An 11,180-nucleotide genomic window follows, 5' to 3' on the forward strand; every position below is an offset into this window, starting at 1 on the left:
GCGTGGCTTTTGTGTGTGTGTGTGTGTGTGTGTGTATGTGTGTGTGTGTGTGTGTGTGTCCCCGTCCTCGCAGGCGGGCCCCTTTCGACAGCCGGGCGGTTTCCCTCCAAAAAACTTAGTATATACACCTTTTCTTCCTTTTTTTCCGGCAGGCGGGCAGGCGCGCGCGTCTGTGTGTGTGTGTGTCCCCGTCCCTCCCGAGAGAGCGCTGCCCCTTGCCTCTGCCCGCAGGTGCCGACGGTCCGCTTTCGCTTGCAGCTCGCTCGGCACAGCTGCTGCTGGTGGGAGGGGCCTAAGCTAAGGAGGCCGGCCGGCTGGCGCCCCCCTGCGGCTGCGGTCGTTGTCGGGCCGTTGACAGGAGATCCAAGAGCAGGGCCCCCGCCCGGGACTGGCGGGCAGGCAGGCGAGCAAGCAGGCAGGCAAGAGAGGGGGAGAGCGGAGTCCGGGCGGCCGGCAGCCGCGTGCGGACCGGGCTCCCGAGGCGTCGGCCTGCGCCGCTGCGCGCCAGCCGGACGCCCGCGCGCCCGCCCAAGGCCGGCGTCGGGCATCGCTTCTCGGCCTTTTGGCTAAGATCAAGTGTAGTATCTGTTCTTATCAGTTTAATATCTGATACGTCCCCCATCGGGGGACCACATATTAAACGGATTTTTGGAACAGGGAGCTGGATCAGGAGCTTGCTCCGTCCTCTCCACGCATCGGCCCGGTATTGCAGCGCCTCCGGGAGCGGTGCACCACCTTCTCTCAGCGGTGAAAAGACAGACGTAGCTAGCAAGCAAGCAAGCAAGCAAGCAAGCGAGGTGGACTGGAGCTCCTTCTTCTCGGGTCTCGTCTCTCGTCCATCTGTGTGTCTCTCTCTCCCCCTCCCCCTCCCCGTCTCCGTTCCCGTGCTCCCTCTGTGCACTTTCCCGCGTCTCGACTCTCTGGGCAAGCAGGCCGGCCCCCTTTTCGGCTCCCGTGCGTTTTCCCTCCAAAAAACTTAGTTTTTTCAGCCTTTTCCCAGGGAGGCAGGCGTGGCTTTTGTGTGTGTGTGTGTGTGTGTGTGTATGTGTGTGTGTGTGTGTGTGTGTCCCCGTCCTCGCAGGCGGGCCCCTTTCGACAGCCGGGCGGTTTCCCTCCAAAAAACTTAGTATATACACCTTTTCTTCCTTTTTTTCCGGCAGGCGGGCAGGCGCGCGCGTCTGTGTGTGTGTGTGTCCCCGTCCCTCCCGAGAGAGCGCTGCCCCTTGCCTCTGCCCGCAGGTGCCGACGGTCCGCTTTCGCTTGCAGCTCGCTCGGCACAGCTGCTGCTGGTGGGAGGGGCCTAAGCTAAGGAGGCCGGCCGGCTGGCGCCCCCCTGCGGCTGCGGTCGTTGTCGGGCCGTTGACAGGAGATCCAAGAGCAGGGCCCCCGCCCGGGACTGGCGGGCAGGCAGGCGAGCAAGCAGGCAGGCAAGAGAGGGGGAGAGCGGAGTCCGGGCGGCCGGCAGCCGCGTGCGGACCGGGCTCCCGAGGCGTCGGCCTGCGCCGCTGCGCGCCAGCCGGACGCCCGCGCGCCCGCCCAAGGCCGGCGTCGGGCATCGCTTCTCGGCCTTTTGGCTAAGATCAAGTGTAGTATCTGTTCTTATCAGTTTAATATCTGATACGTCCCCCATCGGGGGACCACATATTAAACGGATTTTTGGAACAGGGAGCTGGATCAGGAGCTTGCTCCGTCCTCTCCACGCATCGGCCCGGTATTGCAGCGCCTCCGGGAGCGGTGCACCACCTTCTCTCAGCGGTGAAAAGACAGACGTAGCTAGCAAGCAAGCAAGCAAGCAAGCAAGCGAGGTGGACTGGAGCTCCTTCTTCTCGGGTCTCGTCTCTCGTCCATCTGTGTGTCTCTCTCTCCCCCTCCCCCTCCCCGTCTCCGTTCCCGTGCTCCCTCTGTGCACTTTCCCGCGTCTCGACTCTCTGGGCAAGCAGGCCGGCCCCCTTTTCGGCTCCCGTGCGTTTTCCCTCCAAAAAACTTAGTTTTTTCAGCCTTTTCCCAGGGAGGCAGGCGTGGCTTTTGTGTGTGTGTGTGTGTGTGTGTGTATGTGTGTGTGTGTGTGTGTGTGTCCCCGTCCTCGCAGGCGGGCCCCTTTCGACAGCCGGGCGGTTTCCCTCCAAAAAACTTAGTATATACACCTTTTCTTCCTTTTTTTCCGGCAGGCGGGCAGGCGCGCGCGTCTGTGTGTGTGTGTGTCCCCGTCCCTCCCGAGAGAGCGCTGCCCCTTGCCTCTGCCCGCAGGTGCCGACGGTCCGCTTTCGCTTGCAGCTCGCTCGGCACAGCTGCTGCTGGTGGGAGGGGCCTAAGCTAAGGAGGCCGGCCGGCTGGCGCCCCCCTGCGGCTGCGGTCGTTGTCGGGCCGTTGACAGGAGATCCAAGAGCAGGGCCCCCGCCCGGGACTGGCGGGCAGGCAGGCGAGCAAGCAGGCAGGCAAGAGAGGGGGAGAGCGGAGTCCGGGCGGCCGGCAGCCGCGTGCGGACCGGGCTCCCGAGGCGTCGGCCTGCGCCGCTGCGCGCCAGCCGGACGCCCGCGCGCCCGCCCAAGGCCGGCGTCGGGCATCGCTTCTCGGCCTTTTGGCTAAGATCAAGTGTAGTATCTGTTCTTATCAGTTTAATATCTGATACGTCCCCCATCGGGGGACCACATATTAAACGGATTTTTGGAACAGGGAGCTGGATCAGGAGCTTGCTCCGTCCTCTCCACGCATCGGCCCGGTATTGCAGCGCCTCCGGGAGCGGTGCACCACCTTCTCTCAGCGGTGAAAAGACAGACGTAGCTAGCAAGCAAGCAAGCAAGCAAGCAAGCGAGGTGGACTGGAGCTCCTTCTTCTCGGGTCTCGTCTCTCGTCCATCTGTGTGTCTCTCTCTCCCCCTCCCCCTCCCCGTCTCCGTTCCCGTGCTCCCTCTGTGCACTTTCCCGCGTCTCGACTCTCTGGGCAAGCAGGCCGGCCCCCTTTTCGGCTCCCGTGCGTTTTCCCTCCAAAAAACTTAGTTTTTTCAGCCTTTTCCCAGGGAGGCAGGCGTGGCTTTTGTGTGTGTGTGTGTGTGTGTGTGTGTATGTGTGTGTGTGTGTGTGTGTCCCCGTCCTCGCAGGCGGGCCCCTTTCGACAGCCGGGCGGTTTCCCTCCAAAAAACTTAGTATATACACCTTTTCTTCCTTTTTTTCCGGCAGGCGGGCAGGCGCGCGCGTCTGTGTGTGTGTGTGTCCCCGTCCCTCCCGAGAGAGCGCTGCCCCTTGCCTCTGCCCGCAGGTGCCGACGGTCCGCTTTCGCTTGCAGCTCGCTCGGCACAGCTGCTGCTGGTGGGAGGGGCCTAAGCTAAGGAGGCCGGCCGGCTGGCGCCCCCCTGCGGCTGCGGTCGTTGTCGGGCCGTTGACAGGAGATCCAAGAGCAGGGCCCCCGCCCGGGACTGGCGGGCAGGCAGGCGAGCAAGCAGGCAGGCAAGAGAGGGGGAGAGCGGAGTCCGGGCGGCCGGCAGCCGCGTGCGGACCGGGCTCCCGAGGCGTCGGCCTGCGCCGCTGCGCGCCAGCCGGACGCCCGCGCGCCCGCCCAAGGCCGGCGTCGGGCATCGCTTCTCGGCCTTTTGGCTAAGATCAAGTGTAGTATCTGTTCTTATCAGTTTAATATCTGATACGTCCCCCATCGGGGGACCACATATTAAACGGATTTTTGGAACAGGGAGCTGGATCAGGAGCTTGCTCCGTCCTCTCCACGCATCGGCCCGGTATTGCAGCGCCTCCGGGAGCGGTGCACCACCTTCTCTCAGCGGTGAAAAGACAGACGTAGCTAGCAAGCAAGCAAGCAAGCAAGCAAGCGAGGTGGACTGGAGCTCCTTCTTCTCGGGTCTCGTCTCTCGTCCATCTGTGTGTCTCTCTCTCCCCCTCCCCCTCCCCGTCTCCGTTCCCGTGCTCCCTCTGTGCACTTTCCCGCGTCTCGACTCTCTGGGCAAGCAGGCCGGCCCCCTTTTCGGCTCCCGTGCGTTTTCCCTCCAAAAAACTTAGTTTTTTCAGCCTTTTCCCAGGGAGGCAGGCGTGGCTTTTGTGTGTGTGTGTGTGTGTGTGTGTATGTGTGTGTGTGTGTGTGTGTGTCCCCGTCCTCGCAGGCGGGCCCCTTTCGACAGCCGGGCGGTTTCCCTCCAAAAAACTTAGTATATACACCTTTTCTTCCTTTTTTTCCGGCAGGCGGGCAGGCGCGCGCGTCTGTGTGTGTGTGTGTCCCCGTCCCTCCCGAGAGAGCGCTGCCCCTTGCCTCTGCCCGCAGGTGCCGACGGTCCGCTTTCGCTTGCAGCTCGCTCGGCACAGCTGCTGCTGGTGGGAGGGGCCTAAGCTAAGGAGGCCGGCCGGCTGGCGCCCCCCTGCGGCTGCGGTCGTTGTCGGGCCGTTGACAGGAGATCCAAGAGCAGGGCCCCCGCCCGGGACTGGCGGGCAGGCAGGCGAGCAAGCAGGCAGGCAAGAGAGGGGGAGAGCGGAGTCCGGGCGGCCGGCAGCCGCGTGCGGACCGGGCTCCCGAGGCGTCGGCCTGCGCCGCTGCGCGCCAGCCGGACGCCCGCGCGCCCGCCCAAGGCCGGCGTCGGGCATCGCTTCTCGGCCTTTTGGCTAAGATCAAGTGTAGTATCTGTTCTTATCAGTTTAATATCTGATACGTCCCCCATCGGGGGACCACATATTAAACGGATTTTTGGAACAGGGAGCTGGATCAGGAGCTTGCTCCGTCCTCTCCACGCATCGGCCCGGTATTGCAGCGCCTCCGGGAGCGGTGCACCACCTTCTCTCAGCGGTGAAAAGACAGACGTAGCTAGCAAGCAAGCAAGCAAGCAAGCAAGCGAGGTGGACTGGAGCTCCTTCTTCTCGGGTCTCGTCTCTCGTCCATCTGTGTGTCTCTCTCTCCCCCTCCCCCTCCCCGTCTCCGTTCCCGTGCTCCCTCTGTGCACTTTCCCGCGTCTCGACTCTCTGGGCAAGCAGGCCGGCCCCCTTTTCGGCTCCCGTGCGTTTTCCCTCCAAAAAACTTAGTTTTTTCAGCCTTTTCCCAGGGAGGCAGGCGTGGCTTTTGTGTGTGTGTGTGTGTGTGTGTGTATGTGTGTGTGTGTGTGTGTGTGTGTCCCCGTCCTCGCAGGCGGGCCCCTTTCGACAGCCGGGCGGTTTCCCTCCAAAAAACTTAGTATATACACCTTTTCTTCCTTTTTTTCCGGCAGGCGGGCAGGCGCGCGCGTCTGTGTGTGTGTGTGTCCCCGTCCCTCCCGAGAGAGCGCTGCCCCTTGCCTCTGCCCGCAGGTGCCGACGGTCCGCTTTCGCTTGCAGCTCGCTCGGCACAGCTGCTGCTGGTGGGAGGGGCCTAAGCTAAGGAGGCCGGCCGGCTGGCGCCCCCCTGCGGCTGCGGTCGTTGTCGGGCCGTTGACAGGAGATCCAAGAGCAGGGCCCCCGCCCGGGACTGGCGGGCAGGCAGGCGAGCAAGCAGGCAGGCAAGAGAGGGGGAGAGCGGAGTCCGGGCGGCCGGCAGCCGCGTGCGGACCGGGCTCCCGAGGCGTCGGCCTGCGCCGCTGCGCGCCAGCCGGACGCCCGCGCGCCCGCCCAAGGCCGGCGTCGGGCATCGCTTCTCGGCCTTTTGGCTAAGATCAAGTGTAGTATCTGTTCTTATCAGTTTAATATCTGATACGTCCCCCATCGGGGGACCACATATTAAACGGATTTTTGGAACAGGGAGCTGGATCAGGAGCTTGCTCCGTCCTCTCCACGCATCGGCCCGGTATTGCAGCGCCTCCGGGAGCGGTGCACCACCTTCTCTCAGCGGTGAAAAGACAGACGTAGCTAGCAAGCAAGCAAGCAAGCAAGCAAGCGAGGTGGACTGGAGCTCCTTCTTCTCGGGTCTCGTCTCTCGTCCATCTGTGTGTCTCTCTCTCCCCCTCCCCCTCCCCGTCTCCGTTCCCGTGCTCCCTCTGTGCACTTTCCCGCGTCTCGACTCTCTGGGCAAGCAGGCCGGCCCCCTTTTCGGCTCCCGTGCGTTTTCCCTCCAAAAAACTTAGTTTTTTCAGCCTTTTCCCAGGGAGGCAGGCGTGGCTTTGTGTGTGTGTGTGTGTGTGTGTGTATGTGTGTGTGTGTGTGTGTGTGTCCCCGTCCTCGCAGGCGGGCCCCTTTCGACAGCCGGGCGGTTTCCCTCCAAAAAACTTAGTATATACACCTTTTCTTCCTTTTTTTCCGGCAGGCGGGCAGGCGCGCGCGTCTGTGTGTGTGTGTGTCCCCGTCCCTCCCGAGAGAGCGCTGCCCCTTGCCTCTGCCCGCAGGTGCCGACGGTCCGCTTTCGCTTGCAGCTCGCTCGGCACAGCTGCTGCTGGTGGGAGGGGCCTAAGCTAAGGAGGCCGGCCGGCTGGCGCCCCCCTGCGGCTGCGGTCGTTGTCGGGCCGTTGACAGGAGATCCAAGAGCAGGGCCCCCGCCCGGGACTGGCGGGCAGGCAGGCGAGCAAGCAGGCAGGCAAGAGAGGGGGAGAGCGGAGTCCGGGCGGCCGGCAGCCGCGTGCGGACCGGGCTCCCGAGGCGTCGGCCTGCGCCGCTGCGCGCCAGCCGGACGCCCGCGCGCCCGCCCAAGGCCGGCGTCGGGCATCGCTTCTCGGCCTTTTGGCTAAGATCAAGTGTAGTATCTGTTCTTATCAGTTTAATATCTGATACGTCCCCCATCGGGGGACCACATATTAAACGGATTTTTGGAACAGGGAGCTGGATCAGGAGCTTGCTCCGTCCTCTCCACGCATCGGCCCGGTATTGCAGCGCCTCCGGGAGCGGTGCACCACCTTCTCTCAGCGGTGAAAAGACAGACGTAGCTAGCAAGCAAGCAAGCAAGCAAGCAAGCGAGGTGGACTGGAGCTCCTTCTTCTCGGGTCTCGTCTCTCGTCCATCTGTGTGTCTCTCTCTCCCCCTCCCCCTCCCCGTCTCCGTTCCCGTGCTCCCTCTGTGCACTTTCCCGCGTCTCGACTCTCTGGGCAAGCAGGCCGGCCCCCTTTTCGGCTCCCGTGCGTTTTCCCTCCAAAAAACTTAGTTTTTTCAGCCTTTTCCCAGGGAGGCAGGCGTGGCTTTTGTGTGTGTGTGTGTGTGTGTGTATGTGTGTGTGTGTGTGTGTGTGTGTCCCCGTCCTCGCAGGCGGGCCCCTTTCGACAGCCGGGCGGTTTCCCTCCAAAAAACTTAGTATATACACCTTTTCTTCCTTTTTTTCCGGCAGGCGGGCAGGCGCGCGCGTCTGTGTGTGTGTGTGTCCCCGTCCCTCCCGAGAGAGCGCTGCCCCTTGCCTCTGCCCGCAGGTGCCGACGGTCCGCTTTCGCTTGCAGCTCGCTCGGCACAGCTGCTGCTGGTGGGAGGGGCCTAAGCTAAGGAGGCCGGCCGGCTGGCGCCCCCCTGCGGCTGCGGTCGTTGTCGGGCCGTTGACAGGAGATCCAAGAGCAGGGCCCCCGCCCGGGACTGGCGGGCAGGCAGGCGAGCAAGCAGGCAGGCAAGAGAGGGGGAGAGCGGAGTCCGGGCGGCCGGCAGCCGCGTGCGGACCGGGCTCCCGAGGCGTCGGCCTGCGCCGCTGCGCGCCAGCCGGACGCCCGCGCGCCCGCCCAAGGCCGGCGTCGGGCATCGCTTCTCGGCCTTTTGGCTAAGATCAAGTGTAGTATCTGTTCTTATCAGTTTAATATCTGATACGTCCCCCATCGGGGGACCACATATTAAACGGATTTTTGGAACAGGGAGCTGGATCAGGAGCTTGCTCCGTCCTCTCCACGCATCGGCCCGGTATTGCAGCGCCTCCGGGAGCGGTGCACCACCTTCTCTCAGCGGTGAAAAGACAGACGTAGCTAGCAAGCAAGCAAGCAAGCAAGCAAGCGAGGTGGACTGGAGCTCCTTCTTCTCGGGTCTCGTCTCTCGTCCATCTGTGTGTCTCTCTCTCCCCCTCCCCCTCCCCGTCTCCGTTCCCGTGCTCCCTCTGTGCACTTTCCCGCGTCTCGACTCTCTGGGCAAGCAGGCCGGCCCCCTTTTCGGCTCCCGTGCGTTTTCCCTCCAAAAAACTTAGTTTTTTCAGCCTTTTCCCAGGGAGGCAGGCGTGGCTTTGTGTGTGTGTGTGTGTGTGTGTGTATGTGTGTGTGTGTGTGTGTGTGTCCCCGTCCTCGCAGGCGGGCCCCTTTCGACAGCCGGGCGGTTTCCCTCCAAAAAACTTAGTATATACACCTTTTCTTCCTTTTTTTCCGGCAGGCGGGCAGGCGCGCGCGTCTGTGTGTGTGTGTGTCCCCGTCCCTCCCGAGAGAGCGCTGCCCCTTGCCTCTGCCCGCAGGTGCCGACGGTCCGCTTTCGCTTGCAGCTCGCTCGGCACAGCTGCTGCTGGTGGGAGGGGCCTAAGCTAAGGAGGCCGGCCGGCTGGCGCCCCCCTGCGGCTGCGGTCGTTGTCGGGCCGTTGACAGGAGATCCAAGAGCAGGGCCCCCGCCCGGGACTGGCGGGCAGGCAGGCGAGCAAGCAGGCAGGCAAGAGAGGGGGAGAGCGGAGTCCGGGCGGCCGGCAGCCGCGTGCGGACCGGGCTCCCGAGGCGTCGGCCTGCGCCGCTGCGCGCCAGCCGGACGCCCGCGCGCCCGCCCAAGGCCGGCGTCGGGCATCGCTTCTCGGCCTTTTGGCTAAGATCAAGTGTAGTATCTGTTCTTATCAGTTTAATATCTGATACGTCCCCCATCGGGGGACCACATATTAAACGGATTTTTGGAACAGGGAGCTGGATCAGGAGCTTGCTCCGTCCTCTCCACGCATCGGCCCGGTATTGCAGCGCCTCCGGGAGCGGTGCACCACCTTCTCTCAGCGGTGAAAAGACAGACGTAGCTAGCAAGCAAGCAAGCAAGCAAGCAAGCGAGGTGGACTGGAGCTCCTTCTTCTCGGGTCTCGTCTCTCGTCCATCTGTGTGTCTCTCTCTCCCCCTCCCCCTCCCCGTCTCCGTTCCCGTGCTCCCTCTGTGCACTTTCCCGCGTCTCGACTCTCTGGGCAAGCAGGCCGGCCCCCTTTTCGGCTCCCGTGCGTTTTCCCTCCAAAAAACTTAGTTTTTTCAGCCTTTTCCCAGGGAGGCAGGCGTGGCTTTTGTGTGTGTGTGTGTGTGTGTGTATGTGTGTGTGTGTGTGTGTGTGTGTCCCCGTCCTCGCAGGCGGGCCCCTTTCGACAGCCGGGCGGTTTCCCTCCAAAAAACTTAGTATATACACCTTTTCTTCCTTTTTTTCCGGCAGGCGGGCAGGCGCGCGCGTCTGTGTGTGTGTGTGTCCCCGTCCCTCCCGAGAGAGCGCTGCCCCTTGCCTCTGCCCGCAGGTGCCGACGGTCCGCTTTCGCTTGCAGCTCGCTCGGCACAGCTGCTGCTGGTGGGAGGGGCCTAAGCTAAGGAGGCCGGCCGGCTGGCGCCCCCCTGCGGCTGCGGTCGTTGTCGGGCCGTTGACAGGAGATCCAAGAGCAGGGCCCCCGCCCGGGACTGGCGGGCAGGCAGGCGAGCAAGCAGGCAGGCAAGAGAGGGGGAGAGCGGAGTCCGGGCGGCCGGCAGCCGCGTGCGGACCGGGCTCCCGAGGCGTCGGCCTGCGCCGCTGCGCGCCAGCCGGACGCCCGCGCGCCCGCCCAAGGCCGGCGTCGGGCATCGCTTCTCGGCCTTTTGGCTAAGATCAAGTGTAGTATCTGTTCTTATCAGTTTAATATCTGATACGTCCCCCATCGGGGGACCACATATTAAACGGATTTTTGGAACAGGGAGCTGGATCAGGAGCTTGCTCCGTCCTCTCCACGCATCGGCCCGGTATTGCAGCGCCTCCGGGAGCGGTGCACCACCTTCTCTCAGCGGTGAAAAGACAGACGTAGCTAGCAAGCAAGCAAGCAAGCAAGCAAGCGAGGTGGACTGGAGCTCCTTCTTCTCGGGTCTCGTCTCTCGTCCATCTGTGTGTCTCTCTCTCCCCCTCCCCCTCCCCGTCTCCGTTCCCGTGCTCCCTCTGTGCACTTTCCCGCGTCTCGACTCTCTGGGCAAGCAGGCCGGCCCCCTTTTCGGCTCCCGTGCGTTTTCCCTCCAAAAAACTTAGTTTTTTCAGCCTTTTCCCAGGGAGGCAGGCGTGGCTTGTGTGTGTGTGTGTGTGTGTGTATGTGTGTGTGTGTGTGTGTGTGTGTGTCCCCGTCCTCGCAGGCGGGCCCCTTTCGACAGCCGGGCGGTTTCCCTCCAAAAAACTTAGTATATACACCTTTTCTTCCTTTTTTTCCGGCAGGCGGGCAGGCGCGCGCGTCTGTGTGTGTGTGTGTCCCCGTCCCTCCCGAGAGAGCGCTGCCCCTTGCCTCTGCCCGCAGGTGCCGACGGTCCGCTTTCGCTTGCAGCTCGCTCGGCACAGCTGCTGCTGGTGGGAGGGGCCTAAGCTAAGGAGGCCGGCCGGCTGGCGCCCCCCTGCGGCTGCGGTCGTTGTCGGGCCGTTGACAGGAGATCCAAGAGCAGGGCCCCCGCCCGGGACTGGCGGGCAGGCAGGCGAGCAAGCAGGCAGGCAAGAGAGGGGGAGAGCGGAGTCCGGGCGGCCGGCAGCCGCGTGCGGACCGGGCTCCCGAGGCGTCGGCCTGCGCCGCTGCGCGCCAGCCGGACGCCCGCGCGCCCGCCCAAGGCCGGCGTCGGGCATCGCTTCTCGGCCTTTTGGCTAAGATCAAGTGTAGTATCTGTTCTTATCAGTTTAATATCTGATACGTCCCCCATCGGGGGACCACATATTAAACGGATTTTTGGAACAGGGAGCTGGATCAGGAGCTTGCTCCGTCCTCTCCACGCATCGGCCCGGTATTGCAGCGCCTCCGGGAGCGGTGCACCACCTTCTCTCAGCGGTGAAAAGACAGACGTAGCTAGCAAGCAAGCAAGCAAGCAAGCAAGCGAGGTGGACTGGAGCTCCTTCTTCTCGGGTCTCGTCTCTCGTCCATCTGTGTGTCTCTCTCTCCCCCTCCCCCTCCCCGTCTCCGTTCCCGTGCTCCCTCTGTGCACTTTCCCGCGTCTCGACTCTCTGGGCAAGCAGGCCGGCCCCCTTTTCGGCTCCCGTGCGTTTTCCCTCCAAAAAACTTAGTTTTTTCAGCCTTTTCCCAGGGAGGCAGGCGTGGCTTTTGTGTGTGTGTGTGTGTATGTGTGTGTGTGTGTGTGTGTGTGTGTCCCCGTCCTCGCAGGCGGGCCCCTTTCGACAGCCGGG

General features: G+C 63.4%; 11 non-coding genes across 11 annotated transcripts; all 11 read left to right on the forward strand.

Moving 5' to 3' along the window:
- The first annotated feature begins 546 nt into the window (after positions 1-546).
- LOC138235504 (U2 spliceosomal RNA) lies at positions 547-737 on the forward strand. The gene has a single exon (XR_011188194.1). It is a non-coding gene; the product is annotated as a U2 spliceosomal RNA (small nuclear RNA).
- An 817-nt stretch (positions 738-1,554) lies between these two features.
- Positions 1,555-1,745, forward strand: LOC138235505 (U2 spliceosomal RNA). Its single transcript, XR_011188195.1, has one exon. It is a non-coding gene; the product is annotated as a U2 spliceosomal RNA (small nuclear RNA).
- An 817-nt stretch (positions 1,746-2,562) lies between these two features.
- LOC138235506 (U2 spliceosomal RNA) lies at positions 2,563-2,753 on the forward strand. The gene has a single exon (XR_011188196.1). It is a non-coding gene; the product is annotated as a U2 spliceosomal RNA (small nuclear RNA).
- Positions 2,754-3,570: 817 nt separating this feature from the next.
- On the forward strand, positions 3,571-3,761 carry LOC138235507 (U2 spliceosomal RNA). The gene has a single exon (XR_011188197.1). It is a non-coding gene; the product is annotated as a U2 spliceosomal RNA (small nuclear RNA).
- Positions 3,762-4,578: 817 nt separating this feature from the next.
- On the forward strand, positions 4,579-4,769 carry LOC138235508 (U2 spliceosomal RNA). Its single transcript, XR_011188198.1, has one exon. It is a non-coding gene; the product is annotated as a U2 spliceosomal RNA (small nuclear RNA).
- An 819-nt stretch (positions 4,770-5,588) lies between these two features.
- On the forward strand, positions 5,589-5,779 carry LOC138235509 (U2 spliceosomal RNA). The gene has a single exon (XR_011188199.1). It is a non-coding gene; the product is annotated as a U2 spliceosomal RNA (small nuclear RNA).
- Positions 5,780-6,595: 816 nt separating this feature from the next.
- Positions 6,596-6,786, forward strand: LOC138235510 (U2 spliceosomal RNA). Its single transcript, XR_011188200.1, has one exon. It is a non-coding gene; the product is annotated as a U2 spliceosomal RNA (small nuclear RNA).
- An 817-nt stretch (positions 6,787-7,603) lies between these two features.
- Positions 7,604-7,794, forward strand: LOC138235512 (U2 spliceosomal RNA). The gene has a single exon (XR_011188201.1). It is a non-coding gene; the product is annotated as a U2 spliceosomal RNA (small nuclear RNA).
- An 816-nt stretch (positions 7,795-8,610) lies between these two features.
- LOC138235513 (U2 spliceosomal RNA) lies at positions 8,611-8,801 on the forward strand. The gene has a single exon (XR_011188202.1). It is a non-coding gene; the product is annotated as a U2 spliceosomal RNA (small nuclear RNA).
- Positions 8,802-9,618: 817 nt separating this feature from the next.
- On the forward strand, positions 9,619-9,809 carry LOC138235514 (U2 spliceosomal RNA). Its single transcript, XR_011188203.1, has one exon. It is a non-coding gene; the product is annotated as a U2 spliceosomal RNA (small nuclear RNA).
- Positions 9,810-10,626: 817 nt separating this feature from the next.
- Positions 10,627-10,817, forward strand: LOC138235516 (U2 spliceosomal RNA). The gene has a single exon (XR_011188206.1). It is a non-coding gene; the product is annotated as a U2 spliceosomal RNA (small nuclear RNA).
- Positions 10,818-11,180: the final 363 nt, after the last annotated feature.

This window comes from Lepisosteus oculatus, unplaced genomic scaffold (genome assembly GCF_040954835.1).
Source record: "Lepisosteus oculatus isolate fLepOcu1 unplaced genomic scaffold, fLepOcu1.hap2 HAP2_SCAFFOLD_807, whole genome shotgun sequence".
In the NCBI taxonomy this organism is placed as follows: Eukaryota; Metazoa; Chordata; class Actinopteri; order Semionotiformes; family Lepisosteidae; genus Lepisosteus; species Lepisosteus oculatus.